The sequence below is a fragment of the Euprymna scolopes genome, chromosome 3 (assembly GCF_053919585.1).
Source record: "Euprymna scolopes isolate OS-2025 chromosome 3, ASM5391958v1, whole genome shotgun sequence".
Lineage (NCBI taxonomy): Eukaryota > Metazoa > Mollusca > Cephalopoda > Sepiida > Sepiolidae > Euprymna > Euprymna scolopes.
In genome coordinates this window covers 77,068,352-77,091,534 of record NC_136484.1, presented here as the reverse complement: position 1 = coordinate 77,091,534, position 23,183 = coordinate 77,068,352, and the positions used below count along the sequence as shown (strand labels likewise).

The window sequence follows — 23,183 nt, the reverse complement described above, 5'->3', positions numbered from 1 at the left end:
AGGGTATTCAGAGATAGGGCAAGCTTTTTAATCGGTTTGGGTCGAAAATGTTTAGTTACCAATATATAAATGTATGCATGTATATATGTTTGCATGTCTTCCCAACACTTTCGACAGAGGCGACGGATTTTCTCAAGATCAGTATCATTTTGAAGCAGGACCTTTCAGACGACAAATATCGAAAAATTGGCTAAAAACATTAATATCTTCACCTTAAACTGGGCACTTTTCTACAGGGGGGAGTCACTTTTTTCGCCGATATTTTTTAAAGTCATCATCTCCTTTCGAATTCGCCTAAATTTAAAAAAAAAGGTCATTTCCGGTTTGGCGGTGGTCGTAACACTATAGACGTCAGGGGGTTCCCCCCTTTCTTTTCCTCCTTTGCGTACGGGTTTGAGCCTGCCTTCCTATTACCACTTTTTCTTTTTTGCTCAACATACATATCCAAACACCTGGGCAACGCTAGGCTGAAATGCTAGTCTATATATCTATAAAAGGGAAAGTGTCTATCTGTATGTGTATCTGTGAATCTATGTGTGTGTGTGTACATTTCCTTACGCAATAACTCTGTCAATTTTAAGTCTACAGACTCGAAATTTGATAAAGAGGGTAATGAGATTTTTGAAAATCTATGTGATCAGTTTTCGGCCAAACATTTCGCGATCAACGGGTCAAAGTTCAACGATTTGATCTTTGAGAACTCTACCAAACTCCTCCGACAATTTTGGGTCTAAACACTTGAAATTTTAGATATAGGCTCCTTGGACATGTATCTTACTTAATAACTTGATTTGAGCCCAAAACATACTAAATTACTCAGACACTTTTTGGTCTAAACATTTGAAATTTGACATAAAGGGTATTCAGAGATAGGGCAAGCTTTTTCATCAGTTTGGGTCGAAAATTTTTAGTTACCAATATATAAATGTATGTTTGTATATTTAGATGTCTGCCTAACACTTTCGATCGAGGCGACAGATTTTTACAAGATCAGTACCGTTTCGAAGCACGACGTTTACGGGCGACAAATATCGAAATATTGGCTAAAAACATTAATATCTTCACCTTAAACCGGGAACTTTTCTTGGGGGGGGGGTCGCTTTTTTCGCCGATATTTTTGAAAGTCATCCTCTCCTTTCTATTGTCTAGCAGTATTACAACCTACGTCACTTCTGGTTTGGCGGTAGTCGTAACGACAGAGACCTCAGGATTTTTTCCCGGTTCTTTTCGTCCTTCGCGGTACGGGTTCGAGCCTGCCTTTCTATTACCACATTTTTGTTTGCTCAACACACATCAAAACACCCGGGTAACGCCGAATACCCATGCTAGTATATCTATAAAAGTAAACGTGTCTGTGTTTGTCTGTATACATTTCCCTACGCAATAACTCTGTTCATTTTATGTCTACAGATTCAAAATTTGATATACAGGGTACTGAGATTTGGAATCTTTGTGGTTGGTTTCGGCCAGAAATGTAGCTGTTAAGTACTAAAAGTTCAACGATTTGTCCTTTGAGAACTCTACCAAACTCCTCCGACAATTTTGGGTCTAAACACTAGAAATTTTAGATATAGGTTCCTTGGACATGGATCTAACTTAATAACTTGATTTGAGCCCAAAACAATAAATGTTAAGGGGTCATAATAGCGGTCATGTTAAAAAAATTGAACACTTTTTTTTGCTAAACATACACCTCCAAACACCCGGGCAACGCTGTGCTGAAAAGATAGTATATATATATATATATATATATATATATATATATATATATATATTCGTATTCTGTACCCTGTATATCAAATTATATATACTCAGTGCCTTGTATATAAAATTTCAAGTATGTATCCTTGAAATTGATTGAGTTATTGCGTAGGAAAATGTATACATACACACAGACACGTTCACTTTTATAGATAGATAGATTAAACAAATTATATACGTATAAATATATGGAAACAATTTTGTGTTTACCGTAAACTTTTTACGCAAATACTATGCAAGTATAAATCATGTAGAATATATGCATGAATATAATTACACGTAATCCATCTATACTCCTATAAATTCGTTTTTTTTGTGTGTATCGATATTCATATAAAACCCCTCTTTTCTATTTAGTTAAAAAGAACATACAATTCCTTATATTTGGTTGTTGAATTGCATTCACTAGCAAAAGATCTAGTTAATTTGCATATTCTTTTTAACATTCATTTTAATTAATTCCCTATTAGTTGCTTCGGTTTCTTATGGAATAATCATCTTCAGTTAACTATTACGTGAAATTATATTCATGCAGATATTCTTCATGATTTATACTTGCATAATATTTGCGAAAAAAATTATAGTAAACTTGTTTCCATATATATTTATGTATACGTATATATTTTTGTTAAACAAATCTATCTATCTATACATCTATAAAAGTAAGCGTGTCTGTGGATCTGTCTGTGGGTCTGTCTGTGTGTCTGACTGTGTAATTTCCTTACGAAATAACTCTGTCAATTTTTAGTCTACAGACTCGAAATTTGATACTGAGATTTGGGAAAATCTATGTGCTCGGTTTTCGGCCAAAAATTTGGCTGTAAAATGGTCAAAGTTCAACGATTTGACCTTTGAGAACTCTACCAAATTCCTCCGACAATTTTGGGTCTAAACACTTGAAATTTTAGATATAGGTTCCTTGGGCATTGACGTCGATCTGCATTATCCTCTTGCCAATTTTTAACTTGCCTTACGCCCTTTTGATGGTAAGTGCCGAATGTAGTGGAAATATATATCTTCACTCGAATCTCTAGCATTGCTTCCATTTTGTGTCGCCATGTTAATTGTTTTTTACATGTTTGTTTTTATCATCTTGAAGCGAAACAAACATTAGTAAAATGTTTCGGTTGTATATCATGCATGATTTGCTTTTTCCTAGGCACTCTCCTCTTCATCACCTTGCTTGCAAGTTGCCCTCTATTATGCGTAGTATCTTCCTTAATCAAGATGTTCTGCGCTTATTTTAAATAAATGCTGAATATGAAGAGATCGACTATAAAGATGTCTTCCACCATTTAATCGTATTCACACTGTCTAGCTATCTACAGAACGAGTATGCCGATTCGCCTGAATCTTGTTGGCATTGTATCAGAGTATGTCTTGCCACACGAACATTCGATATTGAGTTGTCAGATTGAATTATTCAATGTAAGTTTCGACAGTTCTTTCTTCTTCGTACTGAAAAACAAATGTGTCACTTATTTCCTGTCCCTCGATCCATAATAAAATATATATAAGTTTGACGTCGACGTCAATGTCATGCATGTGACCTTCAAAATAAAGCTTTACTTGCCGAATAAATATATCCATTGATTTGGTAAGGTTTGTGCTGGACAAATCTATTGTTGGTATTTATTATTAAAATAAATTAAAAGGTAAATATTACCTTTCGCTACAACAGAACACCGACCGCTTTTTTTTCTGCCCTAACCTAATCTTAAAGTAAGATTTTGTTTGCAAAGTATCTTTAGTTTGGTTCGTATTATATAAAATCATCAAAACTTGATTCCGCGTACTCCGCAAAGTAGCAATTGCCTATGACATGATTGTAAATTTCTGGATGCATCATCCTTAAACGCAGAGAAAACATTTGGAGAAAAGAAGACAGAAAATGTATCCTTAAACATTAAATATGGTTTTTACACTTCATTTTGTTGTAAAACAAAACTTTTTAATTCTATTTTTGCGGATATTTATTGAAATTATTAAATACTTCTTTCATATTCCGCGTACGCAACGCCGGGACTCAGCTTCTGTTAGTATATATTCTAATTAAAAAAAAAAGCAATGGATTCGTATCAGCATTCGAACATTCTCAGTTCCAATCCGTTTAGTCCGGTTCTCCCGAACTCAACTCCCACCATCTTGACTGACGGCTTTATATTCGCTCATTCCAGTATGTAGCCTCAGTGATATGCAAATTACATCAAACTACATTCCCTACTGAGCCTTAAAGATCACCACATAAACTTAAAACCTCGCTAGTCTCTCTACTAGCCCACTCTACTCGGCTAGACACAGCTAGTCCACGATAGTCGGTCAAACAGCTAGCCCATGATACTCGGCTAAGCACACTTTTTCCAAAAACAAAAAAAAAAATCCGACTCGAATTGTACTTTCATAAAATAACTCTTTCGTTTAAAAGTGATGTGGCAAAAATTGTGGGAACGCAGGCTTACCTCTTAAACGGCCTCGGTGTGCGCTTTGCTGACGCAGCGTCATGATGCTGAAAAGGGTCAAGATGGCGCCTGCGGCCTTATATGCAGTCTCGCAGAATCTCGTGTGCTCTCGTGCACATATGCAAATTTGGAGGACTCTGTATTTTATAAAAACAGGCCACTGGAGCAGATGGGACAGACGCGAAAACGAGTCTACGGAAAGTACCGACGGACGACGCTGCTGCAGTGAGCCGAGATTTTCTGTACTCTTTTTTCTTTGCAACAACAAGCGACATTTTTTTTAGCAAGTGCAACCGCATTTCATTTAAATTTCTCATTTAAAACGGCGATTTCTTTTTACATACAAGTCAACCGAATCGCATTGTAAGTTCTTTTATCAGCGACGTTTTTTTAAAAAAAAAAACAAAAGAAAAAAAATCTCACTTGAACTGAACATTCATTGAAATAACTTTTTCGTTTAAAAGCGACATTTTTTTTCAGTAAATACAACCGAATTTCATTTTAAATTCCTCATTTTAAAAACGACGACTTTTTAATGCATACAAATCGACCGAATTGCATTCCAACACGTTCATTTGATGGGGACAATTAAAAAAAGAAGAAAATCCAACGAATCCCATTGAGAAGACTAAACAAAGAAAAAAGACAAAAAAGATCCGACGCACTTCAACGTTGTCGTATCTTCACCTCTCTGACCACAACTCGTTTAAGTTTCTCTTTCTGAACGCTTTCAATTTTTAAAGTTCGACGCGAATCATTTTCATCTTTCCATTTTTCAACGCTTTCAGTTCTTATTTTTAATTCGACGCGTGCGATTTAATATTCTTATTCTTTCGATATTTTCAATTTTCGCAGTTTGACTCGACTCATTTAATCTTTCTCTTCCTTGAGGCTTTCAAGGCGTGACTCGCTTAATCTTTCGCTTTAAAATTTAATCTTAATCGTTTAATCTTTGGTGACTTTTTTCATCTTTCCCTTCCTCGAGATTTTCAAATTTCATCTCGGTCGCAGCGACTTTATTTTTCAAGCCAAAATAGCCTCTAATTAAAAAAAAAAAAATGGATTTTTGTCAGCATTCGAACATTCTCCGTTCCGACCCGCTCAGTTCGAGTCTCCCAAACGTCGACCCCCGCCATCTTGACTGCCGGCCTTATATTCCCTCATTCCAATGTGTAGCCTTATTGATATGCAAACTACACACACACACACATACACACACACACACACACACACATATATAACGAAGCAGTGTGATCTCTTAGTAACACAGCGCGTATAGGCGCGTGTGAGAAAAGCAGCAGCAGCCGACTACCGATAATAGTAGCAACAGCAGCCGTTAAAACACATATGCAAATTGGCAAGTGTGCACGCGCTGATGTAACGGGAAGAAGAGAAAAGAAAAAAAAAGAAGAGCACGTGGTCGAGCAAGAGAAGCAAGTTGCGAACTGGGGAAGATGCACATGTGAAATCGAAGGCGAGAAATCGTTGGCTATGGTCAGTGTGAGGTAGCGGGGAGAGAGACTTTTAAAAAGCACATGTTATATGGCAGAGCGTTGTGAAAGACGTGCGTGCAAAAAAAAAAAACAACAAAACAAACAAACCCTTTTTAAAGATAATAAAATGCGTTATTGTTGCAAGAACCACGAATAAATGCTTTTCATTTATACTTAAAAAATGCTGAGTCGTATTTTTTATGTTCTTCCTTGTTTGTTTGTGCTAGCAACAGTACCAGACAATGTGTGGGTCCGAGTGGTTGAAATGTAACGACACGGGTAGCATGTAACGGCTACATTATAATATGCCTTGTTTGGGACGAAAAAAATAATATATAAAAAAGCGATACTCTTTTAAAGGAACACGAAAGCCCATATCATAAAACTTTAGACGAAGAAAAAAATAAATAAAACGCGAGGAAATCTATTAAGCGACTCTTGTGACTAAAAAGCAGGGGCTCATAACTTAAACAGTGGAATAAATGGAAAATTAAAAAAATGCCACTTTTGAATGAAGGCTTTCTCACTGATATGGATTGGGTACATTCAGCTATGCTACATATTTTACGACGTCAATTTCAACTTGTAGTATCATAAAACATTCCGTGCCGATCAACCAGACACCGTCGGAGGTTATTGTTTAACCCTCAAGTTGCATATTTATTGTTATAGAAGGTGAGTTGGGTGGGTCGGGAAGGTGGTGGAAGATTGGGGCAAACATGTAATTTTGCCATTGCAGACACATTGACATATTAACGAGATGGAAATTTCGCGACGCCAATTGGCGAGTTTGGACTTCAGTGAAAAATTCAATCTTTTGAATTCCTTCTGATTCACTTGGACAAGACTGCAGCCACTTAAAGTGAAATGGTTGCTGAACAATAACATTGTCTTTCTCTTTCTCTCTCTCTCTCTCTCTCTCTCTCTCTCTCTCTATCTCTCTCTATTTATCTATCTATCTCTCTCGCTCGCTCTGGACACAGCTTTTCTGTTTCTCTCTTTCTCCCACTCTTTCTCTTTGACATATTTATACTCCTTTTTCTATAAATATATCCCCCCCTTTCTCTGTATATGTATACACATGCACAACTTCTACAACTACGTACCTAGTAAATGGAGCTGTTAACCCTGACATAGTGATATAGAATCTGAAAAAGAGAAGTTAGTTTCCACAATTATGCGAGGTTAAACAGAGCCGAGAGAAAAAAAGAGAACGAAATAATGTCTTATGTACGGCGAATGAAAAGGAAGTGGAACTCTTCATTAATGGTTGCTCCTAATTATAGCAGCAACCATTATTCCAGTAATTATAGGAGCAAAAAGAATTGCAGTGAAGAAAGGTACTTGCTCTTACATCGACGATATATTGGTGGACGAAACTGGGGTTACTGTAAAAGAGGGTGAGAGATCATGTCAAAATATATGGATTGACGGCAAAACCGCCCGAATCATTGGAAAACGGAATGACTTTGGAATTAAGACTAGAGCGCAATAAGGCAGGAAAGTTGATGTTTGGACGAAGATACGAGATCTCTGAAGCCAACAATGGCCTAACCAAGAGAGAGCTTTTCTATGTATGTGGAAAGTTGGTTGGCCATTACCCTATAATTGGATGGTTGCAAATTGCATGCAGTTTTATTAAAAGGCAGACGGGTACAAACAGTTGGGAGGATACAATTGATCAAGAAGTGCTGCTCTTGATACAAAAAGTCATTGCAGAAGTGAACAAAATGGACCCTGTCAAAGGAGAATGGTTTAAAGGGGTAATATGGAGTGACGCTAGGAGACTAGCATTGGGGTATTACTTGAAATTGGAGGAGTAACTTTTGAAGATGCTGCTTGGCGATGAAAAAAGGATGATAGCCCCCAAATCAATGTTGCATAACTCAATGCTGTGATGAAGGGTATCAATCTGGCTTTAAAATGTGAGCTACAGATAATTGATATTAGAGAAGACTCCGTAACAGTGGCATTATTGATTGAATAAACGTCTGCTGATAATCAGATCAAGACAGAGCTGCTTATTAAGCAACGACTTGGAGCTCATGGATACTTGATCCGAGAATTCAGACTGAAAGTAACTGTCACTTTGGTCCCATCACAGAAAAATAAAGCAGACAGGTTGACCAGAGTGAAAAAAGCCTGCCTAAGGAAGAAAAAAGACATGGCTCTGGTGTATTGTGCAGTAGAACATCTAAAAGACCTGTATAAGATGCATCATTTTGGAAATTTTTCTAGCAAGAAAAGTGAATCCACACATCACAATGCAAGATGCCCAAGAGGTGGTGCAACAACGTAGGGAATGTCAATTAATTGACCCTCTGTCGACTAGACGTGAAAAATGGCTGTGATTGGCTATTGATATCACGCATTATCAACATAAACCGTATTTAACGATTGCCTGTGGGCCTGGGAGAGTAGCAATATGGTGGAAAATCAGAAATGAAATGGCAGAAGAGGTGAAGAGAGTTGTCAAGGAGGTGTTTATGGAAAAGAGGTCAGTAGAAAAGACTTTGGTGGATAGTGGTATGTCTTTCTGCTCCGGAATATTTTAGAGATTTATGTGCAAAGTGGAACATTAGTCTATATTTTAGAGCTGCATACCACCCAAGTAGTAATGGGATTATAGAGAGGCACCATCAAACTATAAAAGCTGTTGCATCGAAAAGCCAAATTTTGCTCCAAGAAGCTGTATTTTAGAATAATATGGCACCGAAGATGAAAAGTCAGTGCCACACCAATCTGTTTTTACATACGAATGGCGACATCCATTGGCTGTAACAGAGAGAGAGAGAGAGAGAGTGGAACAGGCACACGTGGAAATCATGGTTGGTGAAGAGGTACTGTAACAGAAGTACTCTTCAAAAACATAGTGGCAGTTAATGATATGGCACATCACATCATAGACATACGGAGAGTTTCCTTGTTAAAATTGGCACACACCAAATAAGTGAGGAGGGTCAAGGAAGATGGAAAGACCGAGGGGTAAAAGCACTAGCTAGACTTCTGCTGGATGAGGGCAAAGAGGACTGGGGGCGCACCCAAATTCCAGTTAAGACCAATGGTTGCTGCTAATGAGAAATCAATGGTAAGCAGCTATTGCGATTACGCAAATTCATCTGCAAAGATTATTGAAAGAGGTGGAGGGTACTGGAAATCTGGAGAGACTTGTTGTCACTTAGACTCCAGAGAATGCCACAAGAAATCTTATGATTATGATTATTACTCTTAGTGAGTAAATAATAATAATAACAACATAATTAATATAAACAATATAAAGAGGTATCTTTCAAGGAGATTATCTATCACCACCACTGTTCATCATAGCCATTATACCTCTTAACAATATACTAAGAAAATGCCAAGCCGGATACAATACAGATACTAATACAGATGAAAGAATGAACCAACTAATGTATATGGATGACCTACAACTTTTCATTAGAAGAAAAAAGGAAATAGACACTAATAAACAGAACTAGGATCTTCAGTCATGATATTCGAATGAAATTCAGTATGGAAAAATGTAGACTGTTAGATATGAGAAGGGGAAAACAGTAGAAGATGTAAGGTATTAACCTAATAGAGATAAGAACACTAGACGAACATGGCACCTACAATTATTTGTGACACCATCAAATCAACAGATAAAATTAATAGACACAATCAAATCAACAGATAAAATCAACAGACACCATCAAATCAATTGATAAAATTGGAAAAAAATATCTTGTAAGTACAAGAAAATTCCTAGAAACTAAACTATATAGTAGGAACCTAACAAAACATAATTAGGAACCTAATAAAACATAAGCAGTATTACTAGTAAGATACTCTGGACCATTCATAGACTAGACTAAAGAAGAACTGAGACATTTTGACCAGAAGACCAGGAAAGACCATGCACAATGCACTACACCCAAAGGATGATGCTGCCCGACTATACATGAAAAGGAAGAGGACTAATTATTATAGAAGACTGCGTGAATGACACAAAAAGGAATTAAAAATACATAATGCAGAACACAGAGAAGTTAATCACTGCAGTAAGAAATACTGAGAAAAAAAAAGAACAAGTCAGAAAACAAAAATACAAGGGATGAGACGAGAAAAGAAAAATGGGAAGAGAAACAGCTACATGGACAATTCATAAGGATGACGAAAAATGAGATTCAAAAAAACATTTGGACATGGCTACGAAAAGGACACTTACACAAAGAAACTGAATCCTTAATAACAGCCGCACAAGATAATTAGATAAAAATTCTATAGGAAATGGACATACAAACAGAAAAACCTATACAAGCAAGAAGACTGGATGCCATAATAGGTAACAAGAAATAAAGGTCTGCCAGATCGTAGATTTTGCTGTTCCAGCAGACATTAAAGCGAATATGAATGAGGTGAAGAAGCAAAATATATACACAGAACTGGCCAGAGAGTTGAAAAAGGATCTGGAAGATGAAGTCAACCCCAATAATAATTGGAACACTAGGAACAATCTTGAAAAACTTTGAAAAAAGAATGGAAGACATTAAAATCAGAGGGGTTGTTGAAAAGATACAACAGATAACAATAATAAAAAATGGTTGAAATTTTAAGAAAAATCTTTAAATGAAGAGATTAATACATATGAATGACAAACATTAATCGGACAAATAGAAAGTGCAACAGAAGTAAAACAAAAAGATAGAACAACACTACATTGAATCAAGAAAACTAAAACCGTATAATTAAAAGTTAACCTCCACCCCTTAAAATTGTAGTGTTGGCATTAATTGACACCATACCAAATAGTTGTAAAGAGTCAAAGAGGATGGAACAACCGAGGAGAAAAAGCACTATCCAAACCTCCACTGGATGAGTGCAAAGAGGACTGGAACTTTGAACAGACTTATTGCCACCCAAATTCCAATGAAGGTCAATGGTTGTTGTCAGTGACAAATCAATAGCAAACAACTGTTGTGATAACGCAAATTAACTTGCAAAGGTTATTGAAAGAGGTGAAGAGTATTGGAAATCTAGGAAAACTTGTTTACATCTAGACTCCATAGAACACCACCAGTTGCTAACAAAAAAAAATTTGTGATGATGGCTTGTGTGAAAACTTTCAGTGAGTAAATAATAATAATAATAATAATAATAATAATAATAATAATAATAATAATAATGATAATGATAATAATAATAATAATAATAATAATAATAATAATAATAATGATAATAATAATAATAATAATAATAATAATAATAATAATAATAATAATAATACACATGAATTACAGACACAAACTGGACACACAGCAATAGCTACAGATGTAAAAAACAAAGGAACATCACATGGAATCATAAAAACTGAAACTGTACAATTGTAAGATACTGCCCCCTTTTTTTGTATCACGATAAGCCGGCACCAAACGGTGGGTCAAAGAGGATGGAAAGACCAAGGAGAGAAAGCACTAGCTAGAACTCTACTGGCTAAGCGCAAAGAGGACTGGGATTTTGGGAAGGTTTACTGCGGCCCAAATCCCAGTGAAGATCAATGGTGGCTGCCAACGAGAAATCAAAGGTAAGCGGCTGTTGTGATAATACAAATTTGTTTGCTAAAGTTATCGAAAGAGGTAGAGAGTACGTGAAGTCTGAGGAGACTTGTTGTGACTAAGACTCCAGAGAACATCACAAGTTGTTGCTACTCCTAGTGAGTAAATAATAATAACTTTTTAATGGTACAAAAATTATACAACACTTTGAAAATAATATATGAAAAACCGTAGGAACTTCTTTCACCAACAAACTCATCAGGAGTTAATCGTTGGTATATCAAATGATGAAAAAAGAAGCATATTAAATTGTCATGCAAGAGCAACTATTCAGGGAGCATCGGCGTTTTTCGGAAAATCTGTTCTGTTACTTTTTTATTCATATCATGTTTAATGTTTGTACAAAATTTCAAAAAATTCCAAGGCGTAGTTATTGAGAAAAGTGCAGACAGACGAACGGACGAACAGACGAACGGACAAGGGCGAATTCACTCCTTTTGTCAGGAGACCAATAAATATTATAAGTAGAACAACAGACAATAATTACCTTGTTTCTGTAACAACAATTGTAAATAAGAAGAACATTAGATAAGTGAAAAGGAGATTAGGATAAGCCGAGACTCGAACCTTGTAAGCAAAGTTAAGAAATAGAATGTTAGAAATCGGAATGTTAAAAAGGCCTATTGTTAAATTCTATTACAAATAGTTAAATATTTTTATATTATAAAAAGAATTGATTGCTCATTCTTTTATAAAAATGAATATTAAAAATGTCAGCTAAAAAGAATGAACAATACAAATTAAAAATATATTGTTAAAAAAATAGGTTAGTTGAGAATTCTTTGTTGTCGAAAGTGTGTTTGAAAAAACGTGTGCATAGCCACGTGAATTGGTCACGTTGGGAAACATATTTCTGACGTCATAGCAAAAAGGGGATTCTCAATATAGGAGCTAGAGTTAGTCAGATCAGAGTAGTTGAGGCAGAACAGTTGAGTCAGCAGAGATCAGGAGAGTTAGTCAGTGGTAAGCTGCCCCTTTGGAAGCGAAGGATATAAAGATTAAATTATGTAGAACAAAGGTGAATTCCTGACGTCATCATCATTCGATAGGTCCAATGAAATAAAGAATCACCATCGATTCGTGTCGTCATTCCAAAAATCAAAAGGTAATGTGTTAAACATCTTAATATGAACATTGTGTAAGCCTTCCAAGAGTATATATCTCTCCTCCTCTCTTTATGTGTTATAAGAAATATAAGAACTGTGCATCTATCGCCCTATCATATATATATGAAGTCCCAAATATCTCAGAAAAGAACTGTATATGTATAAATGTCTCCTCTCTCCCTCATCATTGTTATATATGTCCCCGTCTCTCTTCAATATGGATCCCCTGTCATAACTCTTTAATATATGCCCCTATGCAACACAATTAACAATTAATATAAAACAAAAGTAAAAAATAATAATGGAAGGATAGGAGAAAAATAAAATTACTAATGCCAATAAATCTATATTCCGATAAAGAAATTTTCTGGTGTATTGATATTCATATTAAAAACCCTTTTTTTCTATTGGTATTTATTTGATTCCCCATGAAAGCGAAATGTGACACAAGGTCGTTTTTAATGCGTGGGAAAACCAGCTCCCCAAAAGAAGGCTTAAAAGGAGCACTCTGGCAGTAGGCAAAAAATAATAATTATCTCGGTATAGAGGGTTTCCTTTCCATTGACCAAGGATAAATTAACTTAAGTGTAGCATAAGAACAGATACTACACTTTGATCCCGGTCCGAAGGCTAAGGGCCTTTTTCTATTTTTTTTTTTTGTTTACTTGCTTCCTCACGAGGGCAGAGTTAGATACAAGGTCGGTTTTTAATGTGGGGGGGGCCAGCTCCCCTAAAAGGAGCACTCTGCATAAGAACAAAAATAAAAAATATATCAGTCATGAAGAATTTCAACTCCATTAACCGAGATCAAAAAGTATAGTGCATACACATTGATTTTGGCCCGAAGGCCAAGAAAAAAAAAAGAAAAGGAAACCTTTTTTCTATTTATTAGTATTTAAAAAGAAAATACAGCTTTCTTATATATGGGTCGTGGAATTGCATTCACTAGCAAAAAATCTAGCTAATTTGCATATTCTTTTAAACATTCATTTTAGTTTTTTTTTCTGTTTTCTTATGTGTATGCAGTCAGCACCAACCCTATTCAGGGTTTAACCGGCTTCCTCCGAAGGAGGAAGTTTCATGGGAGTATGAAATTCACAAGCGGTTCCGAGTCACATGTATATCCCTGTTAGTGAAGATGACGACGTTGGGTTTTTGCAACTTTTTGCAGGGAGGTGTTGACGTCCTCCTACATACAGCACATGGACTTCCCAAATTGGTCACCCATTTTAGTAATGACCAGGCTCAACGTTGCTTAACTTCGGTGATCTGACGAGAACCGTTGTGTCAACGTGATTTTGCCGTTTTCTTATGGGATGATTATATTTAGTTAACTATTATTTGTGGTTATTATTATGTCGATATTCTACATGATTTATACTTGCGTAATATTTGCGTAAAAAGTTTATAATACACACAAAACTCTTTGCATATATATTTATGTATATGTATATATTTTTCTTTAAAATATGTTGCCTACCAAACTCCTCCTAGAGCTTTTGGTCTACAGACATGAAACTTTATATATAAGGTATTTTAACCCATTTAGGTTTTATCTGGGGGAAATCAGTACAAAAGTGTGAAAATCCAAAAGAAAAAAAAATGAAATTTTTCAGGTGAAGGTTGAACGCCAGCTTTACGAATATGCATGCATAACGTAGCAGCTATTGGTCCATGTTTTAATTTTTAGCCTTGCAGTAAACATGTCTTCATAGCTCAGTCGTTAACAGCAGAGGTAAAAATAAGTCGTAAGCTAAACATGTTGGTGTCAATTCTCAGTGGTGGTGCACAAGTCATTTTTTTTTCAAACTTTTTAAATCATTACTATATATTAGGTTCAATATAACATAATAATAAATATGAAATCTGCATTAATCAAAATATCATATTTGAGCGTATTTTATGACTGGGCAGTGCCGGGCGGCCTGCTAATAAATTAAAATGTAACATATAAATAAAACATGGATAGATAAGTTTCATCTCGCCTTATACGATAAAACACACCATTCTAAATACACCGGGTGAACCAAGCGCAAGACAGATTCAAACAATTGCACTTAAATGGACGGTCAGAATCTTAAATAGATCTCTTGGTTGGAATATATGAGATAACGAGGGAATGTTTGTCATCCAATAGGATGCCCTATCCTCAGCTTGACTAAACTGATAAGAAAACTAAGTGCATTTTATTACACTTGCTATACACTATCATTATTATGCAATTCTCAAACAAGTCATCACCAGAGATTATTAACTGATAATAATCGGTGGTGTTCCCAGGAGTATGAATGACAACAAATCTTCCCAGATTTCCAGTACCTTCTACTTCTATCAATAATATTTGCAAATGAATTTGCGTTATCGCAACAGTTCTTTGCCGTTGGTTTGCCACTGAAAACCACCATTGACCTTCACTCGAGTGGCAATAAGCCTCCCCAAGATCACAGTCTTTTTTGCACTCATCCAATGTAGGTGTGGTTAGGGCTTTCTCTTCTTCATCTTTCCGTTTTCCTTGATCCAGTCGATGCCAACACTATAATAGTTTTCTTGGTTTCATGTCGTCTTCCTTAATTTTTTTTTTTTTACTTCTGTTACAGTTTTTATATTTACAGTTATCGTTGTACCTATTTACTATGCCTCCCCACGGGACAGAGTTAGACACCAGGGTCGTTTTTTAACGTGGAGAAAAGGTACAAAAATAAAAATTGTCTCAGTCCTGAAGGATTTCTCCTCCACTGAAAGAGAACAAGAAATGGAAGTGCAGCATCTGAAGAACAGATACTACACTTTGATCTTGTCCCGAAGGCTAAGCAATCGTTGTAGCTCATGTAGATAAGTTTCAATTTATTATTATTATTATTATTATTATTATTATTATTATTATTATTATTGTTATTATTATTATTATTATTGTTGTTGTTGTTGTTGTTATTATTATTATTTTTATTATTGTTGTTATTATTATTATTGTTATTATTATTGTTATTGTTGTTGTTATTATTATTATTGTTATTATTGTTATTATTATTGTTATAATTATTATTATGGTTATTGTTATTATTATTATTGTTATTAGTATTGTTGTTATTATTATTTTTATTATTATTATTGTTTAGTATTATTATTGTTTAGTATTATTATTGTTTAGTATTATTATTGTTATTATTGTTTATCTATATTATTGTATATTATTATTGTTTATTATTATTGTTTATTATTATTATTGTTTATTATTATTGTTGTTTATTATTGTTGTTTATTATTATTATTGTTTTTTTTATTGTTGTTTATTATTATTGTTTATTATTATTGTTTATTATTATTATTATTGTTTATTATTATTGTGTATATTATTGTTTATTATTATTGTTTATTATTATTGTTTATTATTATTGTTTATAATTATTATTGTTTATTATTATTGTTTATTATTATTGTTGTTTATTATTATTATTGTTTTTTTATTGTTGTTTATTATTATTGTTTATTATTCTTATTGTTATTGTTTATTATTATTGTTTATTATTATTATTGTTTATTATTATGTTTATTATTATTATTGTTTATTATTATTGTTTATTATTATTATTATTATTATTGTTGTTTATTATTATTATTATTGTTTATTATTATTGTTTATTATTATTGTTTATTATTATAATTGTTTATTATTATTGTTTATTATTATTATTATTATTATTGTTTATTATTATTATTATTGTTTTTTATCGTTGTTTATTATTATTGTTTATTATTATTATTGTTATTGTTTATTATTATTGTTTATTATTATTATTGTTTATTATTGTTGTTTATTATTATTGTTTATTATTATTGTTTATTATTATAATTGTTTATTATTAATGTTTATTATTATTATTGTTTATTATTATTATTGTTATTATTGTTTATCTATATTATTGTTTATTATTATTGTTTATTATTATTATTGTTTATTATTAATGTTTATTATTATTATTAATTATTATTATTGTTTAATATTATTGTTGTTTGTTATTATTGTTTATTATTATTGTTTATTAATATTGTTTTTATTATTATTATTGTTTATTATTATTGTTTATTATTATTGTTTATTAATATTGTTTATTATTAATGTTTATTATTATTGTTTATTATTATTTTTATTATTGTTTATTATTATTGTTGTTTATTATTATTGTTGTTTATTATTATTGTTTATTATTATTGTTTATTATTATTGTTTATTATAATTGTTTATTATTATTATTGTTTATTATTATTGATATTGTTTATTTTTATTGTTTATTATTATTGTTGTTTATTATTATTGTTGTTTATTATTATTGTTTATTATTATTGTTGTTTATTATTATTGTTTATTATTATTGTTGTTTATTATTATTGTTTATTATTATTGTTGTTTATTATTATTGTTGTTTATTATTATTGGTTATTATTATTGGTTATTAATATTGTTTATTATTATTGTTGTTTATTATTATTGTTGTTTATTATTATTATTGTTTATTATTATTGTTTATTATTATTATTGTTTATTATTATTGTTGTTTATTATTATTGTTGTTTATTATAATTATTGTTTATTATTATTGTTGTTTATTATTATTGTTGTTTATAATTATTGTTGTTTATTATTATTATTGTTTATTAATATTGTTTATTATTATTGTTTATTATTATTGTTGTTTATTATTATTGTTGTTATTGTTTATTATTATTGTTTATTATTATTGTTTATTATTATTATTATTGTTTATTATTATTATTGTTATTGTTTATTTTTATTGTTTATTATTATTGTTGCTTATTATTATTGTTTATTATTATTGTTTATTATTATTATTGTTTATTATTATTGTTGTTTATTATTATTGTTGTTTATTATTATTATTGTTTATTATTATTATTGTTTATTATTATTGTTGTTTATTATTATTGTTGCTTATTATTATTATTGTTCATTATTATTGTTTATTATTATTATTGTTTATTATTATTATTGTTTATTATTATTTTTATTGTTTATTAATATTGTTTATTATTATTGTTGTTTATTATTATTATTGTTTATTATTATTATTGTTTATTATTATTATTGTTTATTATTATTATTTATTATTATTATTGTTTATTATTATTGTTGTTTATTATTATTGTTGTTTATTATTATTGTTTATTATTATTATTGTTTATTATTTTTATTGTTTATTACTATTGTTGTTTATTATTATTGTTGTTTATTATTATTATTGTTTTATATTATTATTGTTTATTATTATAATTGTTTATTATTATTGTTTTTATTATTGTTGTTTATTATTATTATTGTTTATTAATATTATTGTTTATTATTATTATTATTGTTTATTAATATTATTGTTTATTATTATTATTGTTTATTAATATTATTGTTTATTATTATTGTTTATTATTATTATTGTTTATTATTATTGTTTATTATTATTGTTGTTTATTATTATTGTTTATTATTATTAATATTGTTTATTATTATTAATGTTTATTATTATTGTTGTTTATGATTATTGTTGTTTATTATGATTATTATTGTTTATTATTATTATTGTTTATTATTATTGTTTATTATTATTACTGTTTATAACTATTGTTGTTTATTATTATTGTTGTTTACTATTATTGTTGTTTATTATTATTATTGTTTATTATTATTATTCTTTATTATTATTATTGTCGTTTATTATTATTAGTGTTTATTATTATTGTTGTTTATTATTCTGATTGTTTATTATTATTATTATTGTTTATTATTATTGTTGTTTATTATTATTATTGTTGTTCATTTTTATTGTTATTTATTATTATTATTATTGTTTATTATTATTATTGTTTATTATTATTGTTGTTTATTATTAGTATTGCTTATTATTATTGTTGTTTATTATTAGTATTGTTTATTATTATTTTTTAATTATTATTGTTGTTTATTATTATTATTATTATTGTTTATTATTATTGTTTATTATGATTATTGTTACTGTTTATTATTATTATTGTTTATTATTATTGTTTATTATTATTGTTTTTATTATTATTGCTTATTATTATTATTGTTATTGTTTATTATTATTTATTATTATTATTATTGTTTATTATTATTGTTTATTATTATTGTTGTTTATTATTATTGCTGTTTATTATTATTGTTGTTTATTATTATCATTGTTATTATTATTTTAAGCATTATTATTATTGTTTATTCTTATTATTCTTTTATTATTATTGTTGTTTATTATTATTGTTATTATTGTTTATTATTATTATTATTGTTTATTATTATTGTTTATTCTTATTATTGTTTATTATTATGGTTGTTTATTATTATTGTTGTTTATTATTATTGTTGTTTATTATTATCATTGTCATTATTATTTTAATTATTATTATTATTTATTCTTATTATTCTTTATTATTATTATTGTTATTATTGTTTATCTATATTATTGTTTATTATTATTGTTTATTATTATGATTGTTTATTATTATTATGGTTTATTATTATTATTATTGTCTATTATTATTATTGTTTTTTTAATTATTATCATTGTTATTATTATTTTTATTATTATTATTATTATTATTTATTCTTATTATTTTTTATTATTATTATTATTTTTATTTATTTTTTATTATTATTATTATTATTATTATTATTATTATTATTATTATTATTATTATTATTATTATTATTATTATTATATAAATCGTAATTATCTTTGTATGCATGTGTAGAATTAAAAGTCAGAAACCACACAAGACAAACACGCACTCTCCGAAAAACGACGAATGGCAATGCTAGTTATTTCGAAATATTTGCATTTCCAAATGTGATTAGTTTACTCCGGCGGCAACAAAATTTAGAAAGCAAAATAAAATTTAAAAAAGAGAAAAATAACCTTCAATAAGATAATTACATGTTCAATAATACCTTTTAACATTTAACAAAAGTCGATGAATTACATCCAAAAATTGACCAGAGTTTTTTCTTCTCTTTTTCTTTTTTTTTTATTGCAAGTCACCGCTTATGAAGGATTATGGTTCTCTTTAACCATTATCCTTCAACGATACATGAAAATACAACAACATAAAAAATAAACAAGGAAAATGGACTCACGAGAGATTATTAAATGCTCGATCCATTCGATTTGAAAGCGATAACATTCTGATCCAAGTGAATCGGATTTCTTTTTCGTTCTTGTTCCCACGTCATATTTTTTTTTCATTCAAAATACAAGTTGTTAGTTTTTTAGCTGAAGCGATTGTATAAGCTTCTCGGCTTCACGGTGTCTGGTGCTGACACGTGTGGAGACAAAGAACACGTCTAGATCAAGATTTGACAAGATTCGAACAAAATTTAAATAGAACAAATGATTTGTTTGGTGTTAACTACCCATTAACATTTGCTCTTAGCACACACACACACACACACACACACACACACACACACACACACACACACACACACACACACACACACACACACGTAAAAAGTCGCACTCGCGTATTTCAATACCACTTACCACACTTGCATATACTACACATTTGCAAAAGACACGTTTATATTAAGCAACTATCACGATTTCGTTATGAAGCTTATGTAGTCAAAACAGTAGGCATATCAAACACGAGGCCCGTGTGCCGTTTATGGGCCCTTGTAATCACACTTGCAACCTGCATATAAGATATGGTAATTTCGTCATTTACCAGCTAAGATTTTAGTTTTTATACTTTAAACAGGATACACTTGCATCGTTCAATGTATAATCGCATTGTTAAATTATCGAAGTTAGATGGTGACCATTTTTTGTGCGGGGTTAACACTTCTGAAGATCAAAAGCCACTCTTAGATAATTTCATCTCATTTTACCACAAATATCCTGTTATTTCTGAACGCATATATCATACAGTTTAAGGACGTAGCATTGATACGATGTATCCAAGGCATTTGACAATGAGGGTCTTTACAGGGAAATTATTTTTCACGGTATTACTGGACGGGTAATTTTATATAATCAGATCCTTCTTAGAGAAAAGAAAGATCCAGGTTGTTCTTGATGGCCGTAAACCCAAATAACAGAACATTTATTCGGGTCTCCCCAGGGGTCGATACTTGGACATATTATTTCTGATCTTCATAAACGATGCAATCGTGTCGAGATGAGTATGTTCACTAATGACACTATGCTCTGTTCTCAATATGTGAGCAAATCGAAAACACACATCTCAAAGGCAAAAGTCGAATCCTTAGGAAGTGGCCCACAGTCTGTAATAAAATGGAGCCAAAAAATGGATGTTAAATTCAATGTTATTAAAACAAAACTCATTTCCTTTAACAAGTGTAAGAAACCTTTCCAAACATCGACTGTCATGTCTGAGTGCACTCTTTTCGAGAGCCTGACGTTTAAACTCCTCGGCTTTACATTCACAAGCAACATAAATTGTAATAAATTCATAGAAGATACTACCAAATCTGCTGCACAGAATGTTCGGTATCTTCTAGCGCATAACTACTGCATAAGTATCAAGTTAACAATTCAAATAAATTAAGAACTGGGCTAGCCGGCAAATTAGGAAAATAAGCACACATTCAAATATTGCCTCACTAGCATTGAATCATCTTACATCATATGACTACGTTTATTTCTCTTGGATACTGATGTTGAAGCCAAAAAGGCATCTTTCAACATCATTCTCTTTTCACGGAGTATACTGACTTTAACAGCAGTGAGATCCACATGTCCTAAGGCGATAAGTATTTTTACTCAGTTCAATAAACATTTCTAATGCATCCGTAAACACACTCATGCATACAACTTTTCTCTTACTGCTATCTTTTAATTTTTCATACATTTTTACAACATCTCTCTCACACCAGTTACAAAATTGCCGTTATTCACGTTCATCAAGTTTTATCATGTTATGATTCAGAAGGATTTTTCGTTTAGCTAACATCAACATCTACAAACCTAAAAAATATCGTTCAATTCTGCTTGCTTGTCTTTCTACAAACAAATTTACGGCTCGAATGAAATACGCTGTAATTTTGTATATTAGCAACAAACATTGTTTATAATTTCAACTGGATTTACATTTATTTCTTAATTTTAAAACTTATACAGGAAAAGGAAATACAATGGTAGTTGTAAGGTAGACAACTCTTATCATAATAAAGTTATATCCTTTATATTATTTGAGTTTTGCTTTAAGGAGAGTAGAAAGTGGACGGTGAGTTTATTTTCCACAACCTCATAACTCTTTTATTTTGTCCTTTTGTCCTTACATTCCATGAGTGATGTTTCCGACAAAAAGGAAAAATTGCTGTTTTCCGGGTCGGAATATATCCATCTAACACTTTTATTGCTGGCTAGTTCTTTAATGTTCAAGTAATATTTTTAGCTCCTTACATAAAGTAGTTTTATGCCTTGTCTGGAGCGATTTCCATAAAAAATTAAATAGACATGCATTATTCACTGAAAAATGGCATTCTTTGTTCAGAATGTTTTTCGCTTTAAAAAAGATATGTCACATTTTTACCGCTGTCTGGAACACACGTTCCACACTACTCATATTTACTTTTTTTAGTTATTTTCTCCTTCTCTTCTTCTGTCTATCCTAACCCCCTTCTTCCCTCCCATTATTAATTCTTAAATAAGCGCTCAGTATGGATACAAACTTTAAAATTTAAATTTAGATTTCCACTTCATTTAGAAGCAAACGTTTGTAACAAGCGATTTTTAAAGTAGCCATCCGCTTAGATTCAAATGGCGTTCATTATTCTCGCTGTTTTTTTTAATAAATATCCAAATATAAATTATAAATATATAACAGCTATATTTTATTTTACATTTTATTATTGCCTTTGGCTATTTTGAACTTCAACCTGATCATCTGAATTTAAAATCTTTAAACAACTTACCTTTACCCTCGGAAACTACCATTATCGAAACGGATTAATTTTCGCAAAAATTGCTGCCTGCTTTTTACCATGACTTTTACCAGAAACTCTTGGTTTTTACCCACACTTAACCAACATTCAAGCATTATGGATCTTAAACTTTTTTCAATGATTAATTCTGCATTTGGATACCATTAATCATATCCTTTCTTTAATTCTACATTCATTCCATTTATCTATGTCATTTAAAGGCATTTCACTTTAATATTTTTCTATGTACGTGCTACTTAGCAAAATTATTGCGTACCAATATTCGTATTTTGCTAGAGATTTTCCTCTGAGGAGATCTGCTTACATTGAAAACTCATAGGTCGAGGGCATTGTATTCTTTGATTCAAGCAATAAATTTGAAATTTTATTTGAAAATTGATCCTTTTAAATTAAAATTGAACATATAAACTACAATATATATATGTGTGTGTGTGTTTGTGTGTGTGTATGTGTGTGTGCGTGTGTGTGTGTGTGTGTGTATCGCATTGTTTTTAAACGTAAAGTATAACATTTTTTCTTCCCTTGGCGGATTTCAAGATACCATATTTTACTTCTATATAGCATCGTGGACAAGACGTTTGTGTCATAAAATCCTAACTCAGTAAAGAGAGTAAATCTTCTGTTTCTCCAGATCTTGCCGAGCTGGTTAAATGCTGCTGAGGCTTTACCTAACCTGCGCTGAAATTCATAGTCCATACTCATTTCCGAAGATGATGGTTTGCATATCATTAAAAATAAAAACATGCAATATAAATAATGTTTTAATCTTATATAGT

At 30.9% G+C, this 23,183-nt stretch overlaps 1 protein-coding gene and 1 pseudogene across 2 annotated transcripts in view; both read right to left on the bottom strand.

Moving 5' to 3' along the window:
- LOC145256382 (adenosine receptor A2b-like) overlaps window positions 1–23,183 on the bottom strand; it is a 250,566-nt gene that overhangs the window by 15,947 nt on the left and 211,436 nt on the right. The gene's annotated exons all lie outside the window — the stretch shown is intronic.
- On the bottom strand, window positions 13,610–13,728 carry LOC145263833 (5S ribosomal RNA; annotated as a pseudogene).